This window comes from Adiantum capillus-veneris, chromosome 29, assembly GCF_014529385.1.
Source record: "Adiantum capillus-veneris isolate H3 chromosome 29, ASM1452938v2, whole genome shotgun sequence".
In the NCBI taxonomy this organism is placed as follows: domain Eukaryota; kingdom Viridiplantae; phylum Streptophyta; class Polypodiopsida; order Polypodiales; family Pteridaceae; genus Adiantum; species Adiantum capillus-veneris.
In genome coordinates, this window is record NC_140959.1 from 88,939,438 (window position 1) to 88,965,804 (window position 26,367).

General features: G+C 40.4%; 1 long non-coding RNA gene across 1 annotated transcript in view; it reads left to right on the forward strand.

Annotated features, from left to right (window-relative positions):
* The window catches only part of LOC147419552 (uncharacterized), a 108,483-nt gene that overhangs the window by 12,712 nt on the left and 69,404 nt on the right, over positions 1 to 26,367 (forward strand). The window contains exon 4 of the long non-coding RNA XR_015187103.1: positions 15,112 to 15,157. This is a non-coding gene — a long non-coding RNA (uncharacterized LOC147419552). The remainder of the gene's footprint in view (positions 1 to 15,111; positions 15,158 to 26,367) is intronic.

Below are 26,367 nucleotides of genomic sequence, written 5' to 3' on the forward strand. Positions count from 1 at the left end.
ATACAACTTGTAACCTTTGCTTTCAGCACTATAACAAAAAAAGTATACATTTGACATCCTTATCATGCAATTTTCTGCGTTGTGTTTGTGGCACTAAAGCATATGCCAAACAGCCAAAAACACGCATGTGGTCAATAGAAGGTTTTTTATTATGCCATGCTTCATATGGAGTAATAGACTGCAAAGCTTTCGTAGGACACCTGTTTAGTACATAAGTGGCACACATGATGGCTTCAAGCCAAAAAGAATGCAGCGAAGCTTGACTTTTGACCATACATCGTGCCATTTCCATAAGTGACCCGTTGTTCCTCTCAGCAACACCATTTTGCTGAGGTGTATAAGGCACTGTACATTGGTGTTTTATCCCACGACTAGCCAGAAATGCATTGAATTCATGAGACATATACTCCCCCCCTCGATCGGAACAGAGGGTTCCCATAGTATATCTTGAGACATTTTCAGCCATTGCCAAAAATTGTTTGAAGCACATAAAAACTTCGGACTTTGCTTTAAGCGGAAATACCCATGCATGCCTAGAGTAATCCTCAATGAAAGTCACAAAGTAAAGGTAATTGCCCAAGGACGGAGTTTGCATGGGCCCACAAACATCACTATGCACAAGCTGCAACCTGTATGTGGCCTGAAATGAACCATCCTTTGAAAACTTAGAATGCTGCATCTTACCCAAAATACAGCCTTCACAAACATGTTTGACGAGTGATTCAAGAGGCGGCAAAGAAGCAACCATATCAAATTTCTGCAAACGCAGCAAACTGGAAAAATTCAAATGACGAAAACGTGCATGCCAAAGTTTTGCAGCTGAAATAGCCCTTGAATGTGCAATTGCATTTGTAGAATTTTGTCCATAGCTGCAATACAAAGTGAGCTTATATAGCCCATGCCACAAAAGACCAGATGAAATGATTTCATCACCAAAACAGAGATCATGAACTGTACATTTATCATCCACAAATTTGACTACAAGTCCAAGTCTAGCAAGTGTAGATACAGACAAAAGATTCTTCTTGATACCAGGTACATAGAGTGCATCAACAAGTGTTAAAGAACTGCCATTAGCAACAATAAGCAAAATCTTTCCAGCGCCCGAACCGGATAAGAGGCATTGTTGGCACAAGTGATTTAATTCCCATGAGGGATAGACTCGAGAGAGGTGAACAATTCACGATGTGAGGTAATGTGCTTTGTACCACCACTATCGAAATATCACACATGCGAATCTGTAGCAACTGACATGCATGCATCATGGACAGTAGGCTTGTAAGTGCACTCTACACTAAAAGCCCATTCTGCATCAACATCAACATTACAGTCTCCTTTTACAGAAGACTCAACAATGGATGCATTTGTAGTGGAACCAGCATTTGCGGTGGAACCACCCTCTTTCTTCTTAGTCTCTTTGGCCTTTAATTTAGGACACGACTTGATCAAGTGATCATTAGCTTTACAATAATGGCAATGCATCTTCTTTTTGCCCTTGTCATCAGAATTGCATGACGAAGTGCTGCCAGCAGAAGCATTAGGAACATAATTTTTGCCACTCGCAGTAGAACCATAAGAAGTGGCAGCATTGTTGTTACCACCCTTTCTTTGAGAAGCAATAAAAGCTTGTTCAACTGCACGTTGTCTAGTCCTGTTATTTCTAGAAAGTGACTCTTGCAACAACAATGTGCATAATGCATCAAACTTGACAACTTCTGGATTTCCTTGGGTCATAAGTCTCCAGGTACTAGCAAAAGTCTGGTAAGAATCTTGTAAGGCATCAAGAACAGTCTGCAGAAGGGAACTATCAAAAATGACCACCTCCAGAAATAAGTTGCTCATTGATATCGTTGACACTAGCAAGGAAAGTGTCCATATCATCTTCCTCATGCATAATCTTCGACTCCAGCTCTTTACGCAGCAAAGCAATTTTAGCCTCATTGTGACTTGCATAAAGACCAGCCAAAATATCCCAAGGCTGTTTTGCAGATTTTGCTGAACTGATGTGAGGAACAATGGTGCGCTTCACAGACAATTCAATGCATGAGCTTGCGCATCTTTTACATTCCAACGAGCTTGTTTTACCGTAGGGAAAACAACTCTAATTGCAGCAATCCTTGCAGCAAGACCTGCAACATCCTCAACATCGTCTACATCCTCAGAACTAGGACGTACATCAATGCCCTGCAAAATATTCCAGATGCCCTTTGACTCAAGAATGTGTTGCATCATATAAGCCCAGATAGGGTAATTTTCCCCATCTAACCTGTCCTCAGCAGCAAACATCTTAAACACATCTTTGTTGTTGTCAGCCATGGTAAATGCTGCACCTGATGTGAAAACTGTCCGAAAAGAGGAGGAACAAAGCAGAAACAACACGTGCTATATAGCACAAACCGTAGAAGACTGTAAGGCACCTGTTATGCAAAAAAGGGCACTAACAAAAATTCTACACAAAATGATGAAATTACATGTGCAGACCTATGTGTAGTGGAAATGGAGGCCGAAATGAGCCCGAATCAGAAATCTGAGCAAACTAAGCTCTATGAGCTCTCCCAAAATATTTCTCAACCTGCGAACACTCACTAAACCTCACTGTAATTAGAGAAAATGAACAGGCGTGTGCTGGAGCAGCTGGCGACTAAGCGCGGGAGGACGTACCAGGCTCTGATACCAATTATTGGAATTAGGGTTGCAGAGAAACACACAGCTTGGAGAAGACGAAGGAAGCTCAAGGCACACAATAGAGAGTGTGTTACTTGGTATGCAATGGAAATATAGATAGCCCTAGAGTGATGGGCGTATATACAATGCACGGGGGAAAAACCTCCTAAAGAGGAAAAAAATGCCCCGACAGTCCTAGTGTGTTCACATGTGGTAGTGATGTGTTCACACACATCACTACCACATGTATATGGTAACAAACCTTTCCAGTTTTTTGAAACTATAAATACATAAAATTTGAGTTTTATAAATAGCAATAATAAAATTTCAATCAAATTCAAAACACAATTTTCCGAAACTAGAAAAATTTAGTGTCAAGCTAGACCTAAAATCCATCCAAAATTAGGGAAAAGGAAGAATGTAAATGATTAATAAGAGTGCACACACATTAATATCTATGTGCACACACAATAATAATAATATGCATAAATTGACTAAAAACTAGATGCATACACATGTAAATTAGTGCATACACACTTGCAATCTACATAATAATATACTAAATTACCAATGCCAATACATAAATGAACGTAATGGACATGCCAATTTTCAATGCACACACGGAACTTGACCAAATCCAATAGCATAACGAAAGGAGTTTGACAAATTAAAAGCCTTGAGAATGACAAAATAGACTCACAAAATTATGTCAAAGCAAGGCATAGTTGATCCTCAAAGGGTTCAGCTATTAGACATGTAAGTTACCATGTGAGTTCAAATGAATGGATTTTTTAATTGCCAAGATTTTAAAATTTTAATAGAAATATGTTAATAGAAGGGGTTTTTAATTGATTTTAGAGAAAAATCCATAAATGCTTGAAGAAAAAGGGGTCATTTTATCACCTTAGGCATGTAAGTAAAGGGGTTTTTTAAATACCCTTTGAATGCACGTAATATGAATAGTTCCTTAATAGTGCACCCCCCGAGAGTTGATCATAGTTAAGCTCCACTAGCCAACAATGCTACATAGACAAGTGGATTTGTGTGTATTTCCATCCGATTATCTCTAAAAATCTTTGCAATCCAACAAACTTTGAAGGTGAATAGCACAAAGAAACAACATTAGATTGTATTTGAAGCCTCCAATTAGACTTTTATCTATATGTAGCCCCATAATTGCCAATTGATTATTAGATTCACAATTAGGAGAAAGTAGTGAAATTAGCATTTTAGTGATATGAAATTAGTGGAGATAAATCTCGAGGGTTGCATAATTTAGAACCCTCCTATATAACATGCATTCGTGGGGTAATTACAAAACCCCTTTTTCAACATGTTTGAAAGAATAAAATGACCCTTATTTTATGATTTTTTTTCAAAATGTGATATAAAAATCCCTTTTGTTAATGTATCTCAATCAACTTTCCAAATATGTTTGCATAAAAAAAAACCCTTCTATTGAATTCACGTGGTACATCAACCTGATTACATAGTGCACCCCCCGAGAGATAAATAAGAAACTAAAATGAAATTTGGGGTATTTACGGTGTTTTCGCTTCAATTCTATGAAAATAGACACTTCAGACATCCATAACATGCACCCAATCAAGTTGCACACACTCTAAAATTTAGCACAGTTACTGAAATATTAGTGATGAATTTGACTCTTTTCAACATTCAATTGGCTATAAAGATTAGATAATCATTCCTTGGTAGTGGAGCCAATGTTTACCTTGGCTTGGAGAGATCACAAACTAGAGCTATGAGAGCCATAGATGGATGAAGAAAAGAGGTGAATCTCCCGGGGGCTTCATTCTATATACAAAATGGGACGCCACCTGCGAGCGGACAACTTTGATAAAACCCCTATATACGACTCAAATTATAGAATATGACCCTCTTTCTATGCTTATACGACAATGGATGCAAAAAACTATCATTCTCCTATCTTACATATAAAATTTAGGTCTCACATGATCTAACTGAGTAAAACTATTCAAAGAGCGTGTAGCATAGTGACTGGCAACATACTAAGAAACCACTTCTGTTGATAGATGTACCCTCAATACGTTTTAGTTTGACTTTCAAACTATGTGCCCGTTCAGCCTACACTCTAGCTACTTGTCCAATTATGACCCATCTAAATTACACAAAAAACATGGTTATAAAGTTGTGCTAGGTTCTCCATGTAAATTTGCATCTAATACAATTTTGTTATAGCTTTCATCCCTTAACAAATGGACTATAATCACAAAACAAGAAATTGATACAAAGCAATGTCAGTCCTTGCATGTATCTTTGTAGCTATTGACTCACAAGTTTGAGGGCAGACTCTTTTGGGAAGCCATGATTTTAAAACACAAAACTTCCTCTCATTTCTCCCTTTTCTCACTTCCCTCCTCTTCCCCCCTCCCCCCCCATAAATATGATACCCCCTCCTTTATTTTAAGCTTGGGAGATAAAGTATTTGGGGCCTGCCCCTAAGTTATACGCTTATGTAACTTGTAAAAAAAAACCATGGTGAATCCCCCGGGGTGAATCTAGGATCAAAGAGAGCTTCTATGAAGAGGAAAAGCCATAAATCAGGGATAATCTTCCACATGTGCTTAAAAACTCCTTTTGATCTCTCAAACACATGGAAAAAGATGTTAATCTCTTACAAATTCCTAACAGTCATATGCTAATCAAGCATACACACAAGTACATAGAAATCTTTCTTAGAGAGAATGGAACCTAATCATACACACAAGTACATAGAAATCTATTCAGAGAGAATGAATGACTAATCATACACACAAGTACTAGAAATCTACTTAGAAGAAATGTATGCCTAAGCATCCCTATAGCTAGTCCACACAAACACTACAATTAAGCACACATACAGAGCATCCACAAGTGATTAGACACTAAGTAGAGAGTAAATATGACACTACTAGATGAAACTGTATGTAATGATGCCAAGAAGTTTTCAAATCACTAGTTGCAACAATATTCCACTATTCCATCTCTATTTGAAATGCATGGATGTGGCTTATGCATCTTGAATACTTTTTTCAAATCTGGCATTGCTTATGTAATAGGCAAAAAGAAGTTGCTTCAAGGATGTTAGTCTATTCGTATTTTGCATTGTCTTGACCATAATTGGATACATGCTAGATAATCTCTCTCTCTCTCTCTCTCTCTCTCTCTCTCTCTCTCTCTCTCTCTCTTCCCCCCCCCCTCTCTTTCTCTCTCTCACTGTCCTTCTCTCTCTACTTACAAAATATATGAAATATACATACACATACACATACACATGCACATACATAAACACATGCATATGCAAAACATAAACACATATACACATGCATATGAAGATACAAAAACACATACAAACATTTGCATTGACACACACAAACACTTCTATATTTCGAAAACTTCAAAAACTATATATGTTGATTGTTGCATCGCTTATCTATTTTTTTCCAATAAAAAAATAAATGAAATGAAGTACCAAATATTAGGATGGAACAACTCACTATATAATCATTAATAAACATACAATATTGGTCATAAATGCCAAAAGACATATATATAACTATGGACGGTAATAAGGTAGTTAAATCAAAGATACCAAACAAAATAGCGATGATCCTAGTGATCATCACTGCCTCTAATTGTTTTTATTTTCTAAATTGGATGATTATCTATGCTACTCCCAATAATGCTAACTCACTACAAGAGATTGCCTAAATTTCGTTGTCAATAGCGGTGTCAGGAGTTTTTTGGAGCAAGGGATTGCGCATATGTACATATACATGCATGGTGCATCAAATAAAGAATTGCCCATTTTTCAGAGCCAGGTGGTTACGTGGTGTACAGGTAAGACAGGGTGTACATAGTGCATCGATTTTCACTATTACCAGTACCACTGTGTTTTTTCTATAATAAAGAGGAGTTGTTAGTGCGTAAAACTTCTCGAGGAAGCTATCCGCGGGCCGATGACATGAGGTAAGCAGGTGCGTCAGATGGCATCTAGTGGCGTCAGGAGGTCAATACTTGCACGTGGAGAAGTACGGACACAATGTGGGTTTTTTCTTGTGAGAGTTATACAGAAAGGTCATCATTAGGACCACTTTTTGGGGCCACTTCACGTGGTTGCGAGACGCATTATTGAAAAGAAATGAGTGCCAGGCGTGCGGATGATGCAAAAAGGTGACAACTATGCACTGCGAGGTCAGTTTTTGGCATGTTCGGGGTCCGTTTGAGGTCATCTAAAAGGCCAAGTGTGCCCAACTAATAAAACTAAGTGTGGGAACTAAAAAAAGTGAGAGAAGACCAGAAAAAACGTGGAGAAGAGAGGAGGAACAGCCGCAGGTGTGTTTTTGGGGTTTTTGGAGCATGTTTTGGCCGTAAACTGCTCATCCGAGGTCGGATTTGAGCACTTTGACATTGTAGACTGAGGTTTTGGGCCGTTCCGGACGTGATAGCGCTGTCCATTTTGCCAAATTCCTCACTCTTTTTTTTGCTGTTTTGGCTGTGTAAGTTTCTCCTATGAGCGAAGCTTCTGCTCCAATTTGTGATTGTATCTGGTATCTTTTATCCATATTGTGTGAGCTATTTGTCCCATTGGTGTTGGCCCAAGCTCAATTGTATCTAAACATCAGAAATTCTCCTCTTTTGAGCTGAGTTTTTTGGGTGTGTGTGTGTGTGTGTGTGTGGAGTGGGCAAGTCGATAGTCTCTCTCCTCTCACTCCAAAGGTGTGTTCCCTGTGTCGGCCAGGTGTGTTGTGGAAGCCGAGTGGTGCCCCATAGTGTGTGTGTGTATCATTCCAAGAGTGTGTGTCGGGTCGTTATAGAGGCGCTCTGTGTGTTTTCATCCCGCTCACATTCTTTTGGTGCCCCACTGAGGATCTTCTTCGAGTACCTTCTGCTTCGAGCTTCAAGCTTCGAGCTTCGGGATTACAGGTTGCAGGTTGTAGGTTACAGGGACAGGTACAGGTACAGGTGATTCACACAGGTACAGGTAGCTGGAGTACAGTGATATACTAGCACTGGTGTCACTTGCAGTTGTTGTGGGTATGAATCACTTGGCACCTGTTTGAGCGCATTTTCTGTTGGATTGTACGTTACTTGTGGAAACTTCCATGGTACGCCTTTGTGGAGCCATATATGGTTTTATTTGTCAGTCCCAGTCATTTCTGAGACTTGGTCTGGAAGATAGTCATTTCTGAGACTTGACTATACACGATTTGCATTAGCCTTCGTGTGAGGGTCGATAGCGTGAGGTTTTATTAAGCTGGGGGATTCTCAAATGTGGAGATCCTTTCGTTGATACAGGTAGCTGGATAACCCTTTTCGTGACCTCGCCATAGGCTATGTACTAGTGAGTCCTATTTGATGCTCGGGTTCTATTGTTGACAGTTTATGCATACATATACAGTCTATATTTTGGGTTGTCACTGCTCTACTTCTGGGGAAACTCTGTCAAAATTTTTCCAAGTTGTGATGGCTAGTTTTTTGGTCTTTTGAGCCATTTATGTTGTTATGCTGCTGAAATTTTGGCAAAATCAGAGGGTGAGACAGGTGTGCTTTCTTGGGAGATGCATGGTTGGCTTTAATGGATGATCAAAATGGCCCTCAATTCACTCCTTTTCATTTAACTCAAAGAATCCAGATAAATGTTCATGTGTCTAGGAAGCTTTTTTTCCAGCAGCACATAGTCTTTATGTTCGGGCCAAGAAGATTAAGAGAGATCCTGGAATGTCCTTTGCCTGTTGTAATTCCGATGATCAACTATGAAAACTCATTTGATGTGCATGTGTTTGTCCTTATCTAAAGTTGAGCTCCATTGAAGTTTCTGGGAATTGAGTCAGTAAAAGTTTTGGGTTCTTGCATGTGTGTTCAAAGGGGTTCTCAAAGCATTGAAACTTGGGTAGCCATGGCTTTCTCTTATCTGGAGTTTCATGGAAGAAGTGATGAAGATGTGGAAGACTTTCTGGAAAAGATGGAGGTTGCCTGCATTAGCAACCAGATTCATGACCCTGCGCAGATGCTACGTCTTCTCCAAATCTGTTTGAGGAGTGATGCACGAGTTTGGTCCAAAGCATTTGAAGAGGAGTTGCGTGTGGCTGATCCACCCATAAGATTGAGTTGGGACAATCTAAGGCATGGATTGGAAGTGGAGTTTGTGAAGATAGAAGATCCTGACAAAGTGTGGCAAGAAGTACAAGGTTTGGTGCAGAAGCAAGGTGACCCAGTAGATGCATACATACGTAAGTTTTCATTGGCATGGGAGCGAATGTGCAAGGCCTTAGCACCACAGGTACCCCCGCCTGACATGATGAAGAAGGACAGGTTCTTGGCTGGTCTTTGGGAGAATATACGTTGGAGAGTGGAGCTAAAGAAGCCTAGGACATATGAAGATGCATTGGAGGTAGCAAGGAACAAAGAGTGGAAGTTGAGAAAAATGAGCCAGTTAGGGGTGGAGTCTTTGCCCATGAGGTCTGAATTTCAGCCTATAGAGTCTTTACAAGGTCGCATGTTAGGGGTTCATCATGAACCAGAGGTTCCTGTTACTACTCAGGTTATGCGAGTAGTGGTCACTACATCGGTGCAAGATGATGGGCTAAGGCAAGACATGAGGCAAGTGGTAGATTTGATGAAGAATCTCAGCCTAAACATGCTAGGTCAAGTGGGAAATAATCGAGGTAGAGGGAGGTTTGCAAATCAGCCAGGAGGTGAAGAAAGGCCTAGGAATGGTGTTGGACAAAGCAATGGTAGGTTTTGGAGGCAGCCGCCCACATGTTACAATTGTGGAGAGTTGGGTCACATCAGCCCGCAATGTGATAAGCCACCAAGGATGGGGGGAGACATGTATCCATTGCCAAGACACGTGTTAACTAGGTCAAATGATTATGGCATCAAAATTAAGGGAGATGAAGGAACTAGTGGATTAACCCAAGAGGAAAAGGGAAAGACAAAAGTGCTAAGTGTAGTCACCTTGGAGAAGGCATCAAAGCTAGAGCATACATTAGTGATGCCTATTGGGAAGAGGACCACAGAGGATAAGGAAGGAAGAACTGCCCCAGGTCCTAGTAAGAAGAAGGGAAAGAGTCATGAAGGCGAGGATGTCAAGGCCAAGAGAAAAAGGAGAGCTCGTTGAAAGTTTCATGTTTCAGATTTTCCACTAGGGGATGGGCAATTAAGCTATGACTTGAAGGAGGATCTGACGAGCAGGAAGGCAGATGTTACTTTTGGGCAGCTTATAGAGATGGTGCCTAAGCTAAAGCGACAGTGGAAGAGGATGGTTAACCCAATGGAGAAAGAGCCAGAGAGAGGTTCAGTAAAGGTGTTGGCAATGGATGAGCTACCAGACATTTGTCCATATAGTAGATGTGTGGCATAAAAGGAAAAATTTGGGACAAGGTTATGTGGATGGCGGAGCCCAAATATGCGTCATAACACACTCATGCGTTGAGAAGATGGGTCTCACAATGGTTGGGGTGTCAGATTTTTGGATCAGATTGGCAAACCATCAAAAAGTAAAATGCTTGGGTGTTGTAAAGAGCTTAGAAGTGGAGGCATATGATGCAAAGGCAGTGGTTGATTTTCATGTGATGCCAGCAGGGTTGGGAGCATATCCTATTATACTGGGCAGACCATGGTTACGTGCAGTGGGAGCTATTCAAGATTGGCGACATGGTACAATTAGCCTGTATGGAAAGACAGGTACCAAAAGGCTATACAATATGGACACAAGGAAACGATTAGAGGAGCTTTATGAAGATGAGGATGAGTCTAGTGATGAAGACTCTTCCACGGTGACAGATGAGTATAGTGATAGCACTACCAACAATGATGAGGATGCTGATGTTGCATTTCTTTTGATGGATAAAGAAATCTAGGAGTCTGGTTTAATTGCATTTGCAAACGAAGTCGAGGATGAAAGTGAAGGGCCTTATGAAGTGATTGAAGGGCTGATGCAAACCAAAGTTGAGTTGTCAAAGAAGCAGGAATTGATGACACAAATGATCAGCGTAGACCTCTCAGCTATGGAGAAGGAGATATATTTGCACATGCTGGCTAGTTTTCCTGATTTGTTCATTACTTCATATGAAGAGATCAGAGGGTTCAAGGGTGAAGAGATGCATATAGAGCTGAAAGAAGGTGCTAAACCAGTGCGGCAAAGGCTAAGAAGTATGGGTCAAGAGCAAATGGAAGCCTTGCAAGAAGAGGTGGACAAGTTATTGAAGGCAGGGTTCATAGTCCCTGTGTTGACCACAGAATGGGTGAGTCCAGTTGTAGTCAGTCCAAAGAAGGATGGGAAGTGGAGGATTTGTGTAGATTTTAAGCCCTTAAATTCAACCACTAAGAAGAACCCTTATCCTCTTCCATTCATCGATCAGATCTTGGATTCAGTGGCTGGTTATGAGAGGTACAGTGTGTGTGATGGTTTTTCAGGCTATTTTCAATTGAAGATTGCTCTTAAAGACCGTGCACAAAGACAACTTTTATTACGCCATGGGGCTGCTATTGCTACACAGTATTGCCATTTGGGTTGTCAAATGGACCATCTTTCTATCAAGAGAGAGAAAATTGGGTATTGGAACCATTCATTGGTAGTTGTGTTAAAGCTTTCATGGATGACTTCTGTGTCTACAGCAGTAGGGTTGAACATCATGAGAAGCTGCAGATGGTATTGGCTCGATATAATGAATGTGGAGGACAACTAAATCCAAATAAATGTCATCTCTCACAGCCAAGGGTGAAGTTATTGGGCCATATGGTGTCCGAAAATGGCATTGAGGCTGATCCAGATAAGGTTAAGTCTATTATTCTTCTTCCATCACCTACGAGTATGAAGCAATTGGCAACTTTTATACACAAAGTGAAGTACATGGCACGGTTTATTCCATTTTCTTCGCAGCTTCTTTATCCATTACAGCAAGTGGCAAAGCATGATCCATTGCAATGGGATGACAAGTGTGAAGAAGTGTTTCAAGAGGTGAAAAAGGTGTTAGGGGGGTTGTCAGCCATGCAGGCTCCTGATTGGGAGAAAGTGTTTTATGTAAATCCATCTGTAGGGGATGATGCCATTGGAGCCATGTTATTGCAAAAGGGGAAGGGCAGCCATTATATGAGGCCAGTGTATTGTGCAAGCAGAGTGAATTTGGTAGCGGAGAGAAAGTTCTCGGAAGTAGAGCTAGTGATGGCCAGTGTAATATTTTCTTGTCGACAATTTCGTCATTACTTGCTACCACGACCTTTTGTTTTCTTGACGAGTTATGCCTTTTTGCCACAATTAATTAATGGTACTAACATGTCAAATGTGGTGAAGAAATGGGTAATTGAGCTGCAAGAGTTTGAGTTCTCTTTTCTAGTGGAAGATAGTACAAGGGATACCCTAGTTGATTTGTTTACCTACAAGGAGAATCCCCTTATTGTTAAGGAAGAGGTGGTGATAAAGGTAGTTGAAGAAGTGCCACAGATCAGAAATGCACATGTGTTGTTCTTTGATGGTTCATACAGAAAGAGCCATGATGCAGCTTCAGGGGGTATATCACTTTATGATCCAGAGGGGAAGCTAGTATGCAAGAGAGGGTTCAAATTGGATGCTCATAGTAACAATGAGGCTGAATATGCTACTCTGGAAGCTGGATTACACATTTGTTTGAATCATGGGGTTCGAAGGTTGAGCATAAAAGGTGATGCCTTGTTAGTGGTGAAGCAAGTGCTGGGTGTGTGGAAGAGCAAGAACACCTCATTGAAGGAAATGTGCTTCATAATTAAAGGCCTGTTAAAAAAGTTCGAAGCATGGAGCATCGGCCACATTGAACGTGCTCTAAATGGAGAGGCACATGAAGCAGCTCAAGGCATGATTTGGGAGCTATTCGTGTTGAGGACCACTTTACCTCTTTATCATGGCCGGGAAAGTTTGGCTCAAGAAGAGGAGTTTTTGCTAACAGGAATCATTCCAAAGGAGATTCAGAAGTCTAAGAAGTATGGCTTTGTGCGTAGAGCATACATGTACAAATTGATTGGTGATGTCTTATACATGAAAGGGGCTGATCTCGTGTTGAGACGTGTACCTTGGCGAGAGGAGCTTTACAGAGTGTTGGTGCCATTAGAGCTACTTTCACATAAGGGGCCAGGATTTAGAGCTAAACTGCTAGACTTCTTATGCGCAAAGATGAAGATTAGGCACCAGCATACCACTCCTTATTACCCGCAGTGTAATGGCTTAAATGAAAGATTCAATGGTGAGTTGGTACAAATTCTTTCTAAAGTGACAGAGCACCAAGGAAAGAATTGGGATTTGGAATTTCCTAGTGCATTATGGGCTTACCATACTTCGGTGAAGACAGGTACAGGGTTTAATCCATTTCATTTGGTGTATGGAAAGGAAGCACTATTGCTTGTGGAGGTAGAGTTGCCTGCGGTCAAGATGTTAGAGAAGTTGCTTGGGCCGCCTAGTGATGCATTCAAAGAGAGGCTCTTGCAGTTACAAGAGGTTCAGTTGGATAGGATGAGTGCATTGGAGCATTATGGGCAGATGCAGGATAAGTCTTTGGCAAAGATAAATGAAAAGGTCAAAAGTAAGGGTATCAAGAAACATGACTTGGTTTTGTGCTACAACAGTAAGTTGGACAACACCTTCCAAAAAAAGTTTCAAATTAAGTGTGAAGGCCCTTTCAAGGTAGTGGAGTGTTTTCCAAATGGCACATATCAGCTGGCTAACCTGGATGGTGTTCTACATAAGTCAAGGGTAAATGGATTGCGTCTTAAACTGTATCATGATTGATGATGGTGGAGCAAGATGAGCTGTCTGCGGATCAAGCAGTGTTGGTGAGGGATGAGGAGACTTATGATGCGACGAGTCTCATATCTCTCTTTGCTGCTGCTGATCATGAATGATCTAGCAGGCTAGGGGATGGGAAATTATGTCAGGAGTTTTTTGGAGCAAGGGATTGCGCATATGTACATATACATGCATGGTGCATCAAATAAAGAATTGCCCATTTTTCAGAGCCAGGTGGTTACGTGGTGTACAGGTAAGACAGGGTGTACATAGTGCATCGATTTTCACTATTACCAGTACCACTGTGTTTTTTCTATAATAAAGAGGAGTTGTTAGCACGTAAAACTTCTCGAGGAAGCTATCCGCGGGCCGATGACATAAGGTAAGCAGGTGCGTCAGATGGCATCTAGTGGCGTCAGGAGGTCGAACGGGGTCAATACTTGCACGTGGAGAAGTACGGACACAATGTGGGTTTTTTCTTGTGAGAGTTATGCAGAAAGGTCATCATTAGGACCATTTTTTGGGGCCACTTCACGTGGTGCGAAACGCATTATTGAAAAGAAATGAGTGCCAGGTGTGCGGATGATGCAAAAAGGTGACAACTATGCACTGCGAGGTCAGTTTTTGGCCTGCTCAGGGTCCGTTTGAGGTCATCTAAAAGGCCAAGGGTTCCCAACTAATAAAACTAAGTGTGGGAACTGAAAAAAATGAGAGAAGACCAGAAAAAACGTGGAGAAGAGAGGAGGAACAACCGCAGGTGTGTTTTTGGGGTTTTTGGAGCCTGTTTTGGCCGTAAACTGCTCATCCGAGGTCGGATTTGAGCACTTTGACATTGTAGACTGGGGTTTTGAGCCGTTTCGGACGCGATGGCACTGTCCATTTTGCCAAATTCCTCACTGTTTTTCTGCTATTTTGGCTATGTAAGTTTCTCCTATGAGCGAAGCTTCTGCTCCAATTTGTGATTGTATCTGGTATCTTTTATCCATATTGTGTGAGCTATTTGCCCCATTGGTGTTGGCCCAAGCTCACTTGTATCTAAACATCAGAAATTCTCCTCTTTTGAGCTGAGTGTTTTGGGTGTGTGTGTGTGTGTGTGTGTGTGGGGAGTGGGCAAGTCGATAGTCTCTCTCCTCTCACTCCAGAGGTGTGTTCCCTGTCTCGGCCAGGTGTGTTGTGGAAGCCGAGTGGTGCCCCATAGTGTGTGTGTGTGTGTATCATTCCAAGAGTGTGTGTCGGGTCGTTATAGAGGCGTTGTGTGTGTTTTCATCCCGCTCACAGCGGATGTAGGTATATGTGTTGGGTAAAACTGGAGGGAGACCAAATTTTAAAAAAATCAAATTTTAAATTTTTGATGTTGATTTTGGCTCGCATACCAACACCTATTTCAATGCATATTTCAACGTCGATTTTGGTGCGCATTCCAATGAATATATCGACGCCCGTATCGACAAATTTGCAAAAACAAAACTTGCAGGTTTTTCTTGCACATTTTGCTCATTCTTTCATGTCTTTCCTTGCTCTCATCATCCTCAATGTTGCAGATCTACTGCCATAGGGCTTTTCAGACTTGATTTCCACTTATATACTCCCCCCACCAACAAGGTAAGCTTCTTTTCAAGATTCATAGTAGGTTTGTTCACTTTTGTGTGTATGTGTGTGTTTTGCAGGTTTGGCAACATTTCTTCAAGTGTTTCTTGCTCAAATACGCCATATGTGAGTGCTCTATCATTCTCTTTTCTTGCGTGCGCACGTACACACACACACACACACATTCACATAAACATGCATGCAAATAAATAAAAATGCACATTATTTTTTCAGCAATCTAAACACACTATGTACTACGTACACATAACGTTTTAAACAAGGAAAAAATTCAAAAAAAATATAGCTTTTGTTATTTTATAGATTTTATTAATTAAAAATCATCATTTACAAAAAAAGATAATGACATTTGATCATTAAAAAAAAGAGTTATTTTGATTTATACCATTTTATGATTATTTTTTTATTTTTATATAAATCAATTTTGAAAATAAAAAATTATGTTGTTTTTTAAAATTGTGACTTGTCATAGTTGTTGTAAATGTAAATTAGAAACTTTATAGTGTTATGTTCTAAGTACCTTTGATTAGCTTTATGCATTTTGCAAATCGTATGATCAACGTTGTTATGTTGATCTCTTATGACAAATCAATGTTATGTCGATCAGACGTAGTTGTCCGCTTTGGACTATTCACTTAATTAGGTTTAGCCCCTTAAGGCTAACCGTTTAGGTAATAAGTCGCTTCACTACTTACGACTGGTCCGTATTTAGGCCGCTGAAGGCTAGCTGTTTAGGGCTAGTCACGTAGATATTCAATCGCTTAGTCGAGCCGCTTAGTCCTACCCGCTTCATTATTTAGACACTTATCCACTTAGGGTAAGTTGTTTAGGTCTAATCAATATTCAGACGACTTAGGGCTTGCCGCTTAAGGCTAGCCACTTAGATGGAGCCGCCTCTGGCTAGCTGCATAGGTATTCAGTCCCTTAGCCGCACCACTTAGTCCTATCCCCTGCTTTATTTAGCCGCTTAGCTGCTTATGTAACTAGTTGCATAGGGCTAGTTGGTATTCACACCGCTTAATTAGGGTTGGTTGCTTAGGGCCAAGTCCTTAGGTATTTAGTCATTGCTTTGTTATTTAGCCATCTAGCCACTTCATTAGGACTAGTTGCTTAGGGAAAATGGGTATTCATACCACTTAGGGCTTGCCGCTTAGGGCTAGCTGCTTAGGTAATCAACCTCTTTGCTGAAATGTTTAGGCCTACCTGCTTCACTATTTAGTCGCTTAACCACTTAGGGCTACCTGCTTAGGGCTGGCCGCTTAAGGCTAGCCAATTAGTTATATTCTAGTTGCTTAGCCGCTAAGGGCCAGTCGATATTCAGGCCCTTTAGGGCTATTCACCTATGGTATATTGCTTAGGATAAGCAGTTTCCTTGTTTCAATCCGCTTAGGGTTTAAATATTAGGTAGGGCTAGTTGCTTATGTGTTTGGGTGTACGAAGACACTCAAGGTTTAGTTGCTAAGATATGGCTGTGTTTTGACGGTTTAGGGTTGAAAAAGCATAAATGGACTTCAAAAATGGCTTGTGTACTTCAAAAATGCAAGCAGACTTCGATAAAACAAAGAAAAATAACACAAACAAACTTCAAAACACAAATAGACTTAAAAAATGAAAGCGGATTCAAAAAACGCAAATGATTTTGCGGTTTGTATTAGATCAATCATTTAAGTAATCCGCATGTACTATATTAGGGTTTGTACTGCATCTACCTACATGCATTGTCATGTAGACATGGGTGTGTAATTATGTCGAATGTCATAAAATTTAATATCTAACCAACCCAAATGATTTTCTCATATTAAATTGATCATTTAATGTGGGAGAATAAGTGGGAACAAGGGTTAGAATATAGACATGTGCTTACAAATCTATCTCACACGGGGCCAATGGTAAAGGGGTTCAAATTAGAGATGGTCTATCAAAGAGCAAGGCTAGCCAATAGAGCTTAAAGACCTTAGGGTTAGCTTCATTGAAGACCTCCAAAGGTTAGTGTTAAAAGTCCTTTGACCTTAGGTAAGCTAGGGCTGTGCTTGAGGTGGGAACCCGGCCCAAGCTTGAGGTGCTTGTCGTGCTTGCTGACTAAGGTGCTTGAGGTGCTTGTCGTGCTTGCTGAATAAGGTGCTTGATGTCTCGGGGGGTTCACTATTTAATACCACCCTATATAATGCACGTTCGTGGGGTATTAAAAAAAACCCCTCTTTTATCATGTTTGAATGAATAAAATAACCCCTTAGTTTAGGATTTTTTTTCCAAAGTCGAATATAAAAAACCCTTATTTTAATGTATCTCTGTTAAATTGCCTTTTTTTGCATTTTAAAACCCCTCCCTTAAAACTCACGTTACACATTAACATGATTACATAGTGCACCCCCCAAGCTTGAGGTGCTCCATGACTAAGGTGCTTAAGGAGGTAAGGTGTTCCACAAAGTCAACATGATCCCTACTCAAGGGGGACCGAGCCCTCATTCTAAGGGCTAGAGAGAGAACACACACACCCTCACACAAGGAAAGCTTGGTTCCAAGAAGGCAAGTATGACACTTGTCAAGCTCCTCTTCATGCTACCCTCATGGTGTGCCCAAAGCCTATTGGTTAGCCTCCCAAGGAGTCCAATGAAAATTTAGTTAATTTAATTAATTGTTTATGCATTTATAAAGTCCTCTCTCTCAAAAGGGAAAGGGGGACACTTGTCTCAAGGCTACCCTTGTTGCTTGTTATGCAATAAGCATGTGATTGGCCGGTCTTGAGGAGGTCAAATCAAGTGCCAGATAGTGCTAGAAGAGGGGTTCGACCAAAGAAAGGAGGGTATACTCCCCCCCCCAACACACACACACACACACACACACACACTCATTGTGTGAAGTGCAAAGTGCAAGATCTCCATCTCCTTCTCTAAGCTAGGAGAGAAGTTGAGAGCCTACCAACTATTACTATGCTATTATGTATGCTAGCAAGAAGAGTGACGATAAGTGAGGAATATTTCTTTCTCCTATGAATGTTTCTTCTTCCTCTTCTGTACCCTCATGCCCTGCTAGGTCTCTCCACCTTTGAAGGTGCTTGAGGCCTTGGGACTGAGGCTGGCGATAGTTAATGATTTTTACAAAGTCTATGTAGTAATGCTTGTGATGCATGAAGCTTTCCATCTTCATTGCACCACCTAGGTAACAAGAAACACAAAGAGTGTATTGTACCAAGTCTCTGTCGATGGGAGAATCTATAATACTAAAGCCTGTTGGAGGGGGGACCGGCTCCACATAAATCCAATCCTCAAGTGTTTTCAAGTTCTCTAATCTCTCTCTCTTGGAAAAGTATTGTTCATGCCAAGCATAAATAGTGTATATACTATCAGGAAATCATCAAAAAATAGTCCTTTTTGATTATTTTTCATCATTTTTCTTGATATTGAGACTTAAAAATGGAGAAATCCACAAAAAAATAATAAAGCTGTGTTTTTCAATGTATTTTCTTAATTATTGGGTTTTCACTTTGCTTTTTTAGCGCATTTTGTTATTTTCTTTGACTTTTCCAATAAACAGGTCAAAAATTAATAATAAATAGCAAAGGAGCTTAGATGGAAATACTGAAGACACAGTGGTGATCAGAAAGACAAGGCGGACAAGCACAAAAAAATTTCAATCAAATCGGCAGGTGGAAGCGGGAAGCCTAAATTAGGCGGCCATACCTACTTTTGCATAATTCTTGCAGAATGAGCTACAGGAATCGGATTGAGGAAATTTTTGAGTCTAACATAGATTTCACGGTCTAGTAGGACTAACAGGGGAGTTTAGGGAAAAATGGTTAGCGAAGTCCGGGTATAGATACCCAAGGTAGGCCAAAATCACCTCATTTTCACTTGTTGCCTTTAGAGAGAGAGCTTTTCGACCCTCTTCGCGCGTAATTTCCGGAGTCCACAGTCACCTGCTTTCAGCGATTTTTGGAGTCCACAGCCACCTATTTTCAGCGCCGTCTCACACGAGACATGAGGGGTAAGTTCTATACTTATCAATGATCCATTTTGTACGGCCGGTAGCTAGTCTAAATCCTTGGAAAAAACCCTAGAATCCGAGCAGTGCACGAAGACCTACGACCAAAAATCTCGACCATAGCAGCCTGTCAGCCCAACCAAATCGGATGATACTTGAACTGTAGCATGCCCCAACATAATAGAACACTTCTATATCAACAGTTGACCATTTGGCAAGTGTCCAGGGGTCCCAAGTAGAAAAGCTAGGTTTTTGGCAGATGTCAGAATTGGATTCTGACTCCACAGACAGCTTGCATACGAGGCCTATACACAATGTATATGATTGGTTTCATAAAATCAATCAAGTCAAGTCCTCAAAAAGCAGAAAATGGCTCAAAGTCTACAAAGTGTCAAATTTGACATACGAGGTCAAACTGACTCCAAATGGACCAAAATTGGTTGAGTTGCTTTGCGACTATGTTGAGGACAAGTCCATAGCCTCAAAAGTGATTAACCAACTCTACAGACCATGTAGTCACAAAAATTGGTGATTTCAGAGTTGACAAAGCACAAAGTGATACCGAAACAAGACCAAATTTTACTAAATTCAATTTAGGACTTGTTTTAGGTGTATAGAATGTGTTTAGGTCAATATTTTTAAGTTTTGCAAGAAAAAGTTGACTGCTGTAATAATCACGATTATTTACTTTTGCAATATTATGGCTTGAAAATTGTATCATCACCTCACCTATCACTAGTACACACCTATTACATGCCAAATTTCAAGTATGAGCCAAAATGATCAATTATAACTTGAAAAATTGCCAAAAAAACGCAAAGAAGTCCTTGCAAGTCAAAGTCTGAGTTATGAGCCACATTTTTTGATCCAAATCACCTCATATCACATACATAGGGTCTACACCATGCCTAAAACCAAGTTGCACCAAAAAATGTTCATTTTGATGAAAACGTTAATAATCGCGATTATTTAGTTTTTGCTAAGATGGGGAAAAATTGCAACTTTGCCATCATAGGATCAAAGTACATGATGTCCTACGTCCACTAATCTAGTTTGAACAAATTTGGAGCTCAAAATCTCAAAATTTCTTTACATTTACTGTTTCAGAGACCTAAAGTTTAAATCTGGCACCATTCTCATCCTGTGCACCCAAATGAGCCCAAATTTTAGTCAGAGTATCCAATTGATATATACTTCAAGCCTATAATGCCAAATTTGCAAAAAGTTGACAAGGTTACTCAGTTGTAAATAATTGCGATTATTTACTTTTGTTGCAATTTTTTGTTTGGACTTCATGATTTTGATCTTTACATGTTTTTATGCATCTATGCATGTTCAAAAATTGATTTGAAGTAAATTGGACTTAATTTGTCAGCAATTTAGACTGAAGGACATTTCAGAGAAGAATCTGTCAAATTTTCTAACTTTGACACTCTATTCACTTAACAAGAGCCATGCAAGCTGCAGAGAAGGCCAAGAAAAGGGTCTCACAAAAAGAAAAGCTGCAAGAGCTACCACCATATCAACTGGACCCCATTTCAGTCAAAACTGCCAAAGCTGCCTACCTGTCAAAGGAACAGTTGGAGGAGAACAACACCACAGTATTCACATGTAGATTCAAAAGCGAAGAAGGACATCAGGTAGAATTACAACTTCTACCAAAAGAAGTCTATGATGTTGCCGCAAAGCCCAAGACAAAAGAAGCCAACAGAAGACTAGGGCTCAGAGAATTTTACGAACAAGAGCCATGTGGAGTGGATTTCCAAAAAGCTTATGAGCTCTTGTCCACAATCAAAGAATATGGAACTGCCTAGATCTTTGACCAGGAAGGGAACAAGGTAGAAGTGGTCATTACAAAAGAGATAGTGGCAGAAGCTCTCAAACTACCAACAGAAGGAATGACTATGAGGGCAAGAGATAGAAAGACCACAGGAACCTTCACAAAGGAAACCGCTGCTGCGACATTGCCGATCTCATCCAAAAACAGGTGCAAGAACCTGCAAGATTATACCATCAACACTTCCACTTCCTTGCCAAAAGACCACCAAGGTATACGACACCCAGTCATGCGGTTGCAACCACTTTTACACAAGTTCTAAAGTCGACAACCAGGCAACCAATTGACCAAGCGTAGTACATGTTGTCCACACTGAAAGGGACAAAGAAAGAGGGTAAGATAACATGTATGAGAGCACCAGAGGTTCTCACAAGAATTGCCTACCATGCTATCGGCATGGTAGACAACTTGCCATCTGCCCCAGATCAGAACAGTTGGATTGTGTCCGCACAAACTTCCCCTCGAGCCACAAGATCTACCAAGAGAACATACAAATCTGATGAAGAATCTGCTGAGACATCTCCACACTGGCATAGTAGTGAAAGCTCCGACAATGAGGAAAGAAGAGCACGAATCAAGGAAATGAAAAGAAAAGCAGTGGCAGCATATCAAGAGGAGCCACAATAGAAACAGGCCAGATTTGAGAGAGAAAAGCACTCCTATGAACGAGGCCACCAAGCTCAAGATAAGGACCCTGCAAAGTGGGTACCCATTGAGCTGAAAGGACCAAGAACAAAGCATCATGCTAGGAAAGAGACCGAAGAGCTCACAGAGTTATTGCAAAGAATGTATCAGGAGGCAGAAGCATTGAATCTGAAAGAATCCCATGAAGCAAAACAAAAATCTAAAGAGGCGGCGGAGGAGAAAATACAGGCAGAAGAAGCATCCGCACAAGGAGAAGCCTAGAATAAACAATGTGACATGTCTCCCTTACCTTCTTCAACTTCTATAGAACATGACCCCATGCCAAGCCCACCACCGACACCAACAAATAGAACCACAAAAACTGAGCCCACAAAAGAAATAGAGCCTGAACAAAAAGAAGACACTACACAGGAGCAATCCAAAGCACAAGAACCCAGAGCTAGAAAGGGAAGCAAGCCCTTCACCAGAGGAGACAACAAAGTGTGATCAAACAAAAGAACAGCAAAGAAAGGAAACCCCTTCTACCTCAACACAACACGGAAAATCCGAGGCATCCACAAAGCCTCAGTATGACAAAGTAGAAGAAGGCTAATCACAGCCTCAAGGGCAAGAACAACCAGCCACCATGACATAGCCGAGAGAGACACAAGAGACTATTGAGACGTGTAGGTAGCTCACAAGAAATGCAGATTGGCAATCCAATGATGAGGTAATCCTACAAGTCAATGAATATGCAAAGAAAATTCAGGATATGATGGAAAGACTCCGATCAACAGCACTTAGCTGCAGCACAAAGGCTAAAGAACTGGAGATGGTGATTGATGCTCTCCAAGGAGAGTTAGAAGACAGATTAAATGTCATCACCTATCTATAAAAACAAGTGCAGGACTTGAAAGCTGAAGTTGCACAACACCAGCTAGCACGAGATAAACAGCAAAAGGGTGAAAGCATGTTAACCTGTCGCGCTTTTTGTGCTAGTTAGCAGTTTCAAGTTAGCACATCTTCGGAAAGTTGGGCGTCCGGTAAATTTTTTACAAATAATATCAAAATTTGTCGGAGGTTGTACATTTGGATTCCTTGTTTCAAGTGCTTTCTATTGATATATCATATGTCATAGATCTTGGAGATGTAGCTCAAGTTATTGTACTAGTTAGCATATGTCAAAATTGTGCTAGTTAGCATTGTCCGGGACATGAAAAAGCATGACATGTTAACATGCTTTCACCCAAAAGGAAATGGAGGAGTTAGGTGAACTTCTTATGAAGCTCATAGATGCTTGCAAAGCCAAAGATGAACAGTTGACAGATGTTACCAACAAACTTATAACTACAACTCTACGAGTTCAAAAGATTCAAGTGTAGTTAGATGTAGCGAACGCCTCCTTGCAATATTCAGAGCAGAGAATAAATGATCAGGCAACTCTTTTGCGGCAAATACGAGAAAATCTCGTAGTAGCCTCGATCAAAGGGACAGATGAGGTGTACAAAGAATTAGAGAAAAAGAACAAAGACCTCGAGCTAGAGCTAAAGCTGGAGCACTTTCAACGTAGAGATTTGGAATTAATGTGGGTGCAACGAGAAGAAGAGCTGCTAAAAGAAATAGCTGAGCTTAAAAGAGTCAACCAGTTGCTGAGAGATGGACGGCAAGAAACACATGAAGAAGAAGGAACTTCAGAACAGCCACAAATAGATATTCCCTCAGTTTCTTTCGTTGAGATAGAAACAGAGCCATTAGAAGGGCTAGGTGGTGAAGAGAATTTCAGAGTACCAATAACCAAAGTAGATGAAGTGCCAATGATTCTAGCTGTAAAAAGCTAGGTAGTGAAGATAATTTTAGAGTACCAATAACCAAAGCAGATGAAGTGCCAATGATTCCTCAGCTGTAAAAAGCTAAGGAAGATGCACTCAAAGAAAAGATTACACAGGAGGTGGATGAACATTGGAAAGCAGCGATGGACTGGGAGTTGAGAGTTCTTCACTCTATCAATGTTACTCAAATACTCCCAATCAAATCAATGTGCAATGGCATCAACAATCCCTACCATATCCTTTGATAAAGGTGGAGTTGCTCCAAGTCAAAGAGAGGCTTTACAAAGACATGCAAGTAGAAGGCGCAGATGAAGACCACCCAAAGTGGAGGCTGAGCTGGTTGAACAAGAATCCAAAGTATCTAAATATGTTCACAAGAGCACCTGCGGAACTTCAAAAAGATCCCACTTTTTGTCCTGTACCAAGAGTAAGGACCTGGCAAGCACATGAGGCAATAACAAAGAAGCGGCCAACATGGCTAAACTACCCAAGATTACCAGCTCTAGAAAAGGGATCGGCCACATAAGAATACATGGTGAAAACCCTAACGGGCACCATGTCATTCTTCAAAAGTCTACCTGATCTATCATGTGCGATGCTTTATAAAATCTACTGAATGCTGCTCACCTACATTGAAGTTTTTTATGAGCCAGAGCAAGCAGGAGCCCCGTGGATGTCTTTCCTCAAGGGTAATAAAGGTTTATTCTATGATCTTAGTGGTCAACCTTCCGAAGAAGTCCTCTATGGCTTCTACGCTCGATGCATGTTCTTACCTTCACATAATATGTTAGCATTTGAGGAAGCATTCTACACAGGGTTCTTCACTTGGTGAACGAAGATTTTTGGGCCAGCGATTAACAACCTGACTTTGAGATTTGTAGGCTACTCCGCAGTTGAGCTTAAAAATAGAGTCACTTTGTAGTTTTTGCAGGTGCCAGATAAAGAGAGAAAGATCAGATATACGAAAAGGCTCTAAATGCACTTAAAGACCGCCTTGCCAAATCAACCTAAAGACTATTTCAACCTATAAAGCTGGGTCAAGGGACGACACAAGCGAGGAAGGGGGAATGTTAGCAGCAAGCTAACTTGGATAACATTTTTGGAGCTCTCATTGTAAAAACACTTATTATTTTGATAAATCAAGAATATTGTAACTCCTATTTTTTGGATAAACCTTGTAATTGATGAGTCGGGGCTACAAGATTCTAGATTATATCAACCCGTCATTACCCATCTTTAGCTAAAGCTCCCAGATTAGCTCTCATTGTAAAAACACTTATTATTTTGATAAATCATGAATATTGTAACTCCTATATTTGGATAAACCTTGTAATTGATGAGCCAAGGCTACAAGCTTCCAAATTGTATCAACATGTCATTACCCATCTTTAGTTAGAGCTCCCAGATTATTAGTTTTGACCACCAAAAACCTTGGCTAAGATATAAAAGCCAATTTTTGTAAGTTAATTAAAAGTTTTGGATAATGAAATACACATCATGAGCTAACCGCGCTCACTTCTCTCCTTCTCGCGCTTCCTACTCCCTCACATTGTAGTCAGGTTTGTTGCATTGCAACCGTAGGTAAGAGCTCTATGCATTGACGTAAACACTTCACGTTATTTTGTAGCTTTTGGTGTTACCGACCCGCGGATTAATTTCATTATAAGTAGGAATTTACACTTTCAAACAAAAAACTAAGCATAGGTGGGATATTGGGGCATCATTGCTAAGCATTTAGGTGCATTCTGGGTCAGGTCAAAAATCCACTGCTATTAATAATCACGATTTTTCCACTTGACCTAAAGTGGGATTTGAGACCATAAGCATGTGTGCTTAGGTCTTATAAATTTGTTCTAGAGGTTTCGTTACATTTGGATGTCATTTGATGCTATAACGGATGTGATTTGTTTGCCGATGAGCGATTGGCTTTTGGTGATTTCAGTCACTTGAGTGAAGCTTGCGTTAGATGCGAGTTGTTTGTTGTTTTCTAAGAGATTGACAACCTCTTGTAGCCTCTATGCACTAGATGAGCCAGCTTCATCCCATGGATTGACAATTCAATCATGGTTCTCGCTAAATCTGCAATAAGATAGGAGGGAGATTAGACACCCGTCCCACAATGATCCATCCGTAGAATGAAAGGAGTCCCCAATAAATAGTGCTTCCATGCATCTAAGGCATGTAGAACTACAAGGAGTTCCTTTTCATATATGCCTAGGGCTTGCTCAACAGGGTCGAGCCTTCGACTTTCATAGGCTATGGCACGCCCTTCTTGGAGCAAAACAACTCCATCACCACAAGCGTCACATTGGACCTCAAATGGATTTGAGAGATTCGGTAGTGTAAGCACATGTTGAGAGATAAGATTTTCAAAAGCATTGTTCTCCTTGGTAGAACATGTATACCTAACGTTTTTCTTTGTTAGGTCATGTAATGGTCTTGCTATTAGTGAGAAATTTTCTATGAAGCGTCTATGGTATGCACACATACCTATAAAGCTTCTTAGTTCATGCAGATTCCTTTGATTAGGCCATCCTTTTATTACCTCTAGCTTTAATGGATCCATTTGGATTCCATCTTGAGAGATAATGTGACCTAAATATTGAATCTCTTGTAAGAAAAACTCACTTTTCTTTTGATTAATATAAAGTTTATTCTCTCGTAGAATTTGAAATAATATATGGAGGTGTTGCTTGTGTTTGTCTAGTGAATTAGAGTAGATGATAATATCATCCAAGAACACTCCAGTAAAGGTTCAGTGAGGCCTGAATAGCTTCTCCATCAAGTGGTTGGTGCATTGGTGAAGCCAAAAGGCATGACTATATATTCGTAAAGACCAAACGTAGTGTGAAATGTAGTTTTTACAATGTCTTGATCAACTATCCTTATTTGATGGTAGCCACTTTTTAGGTCAATTCTACTAAAGTAGGTCGACCCTTGTAGCTTATTAAATAGTTCTTCTACCCGTGGAATGGGAAACCTATTTTTGATAGTGATGCTGTTTAGTGCTCTATAGTCGACACACATATGATATTTGCCATCTTTCT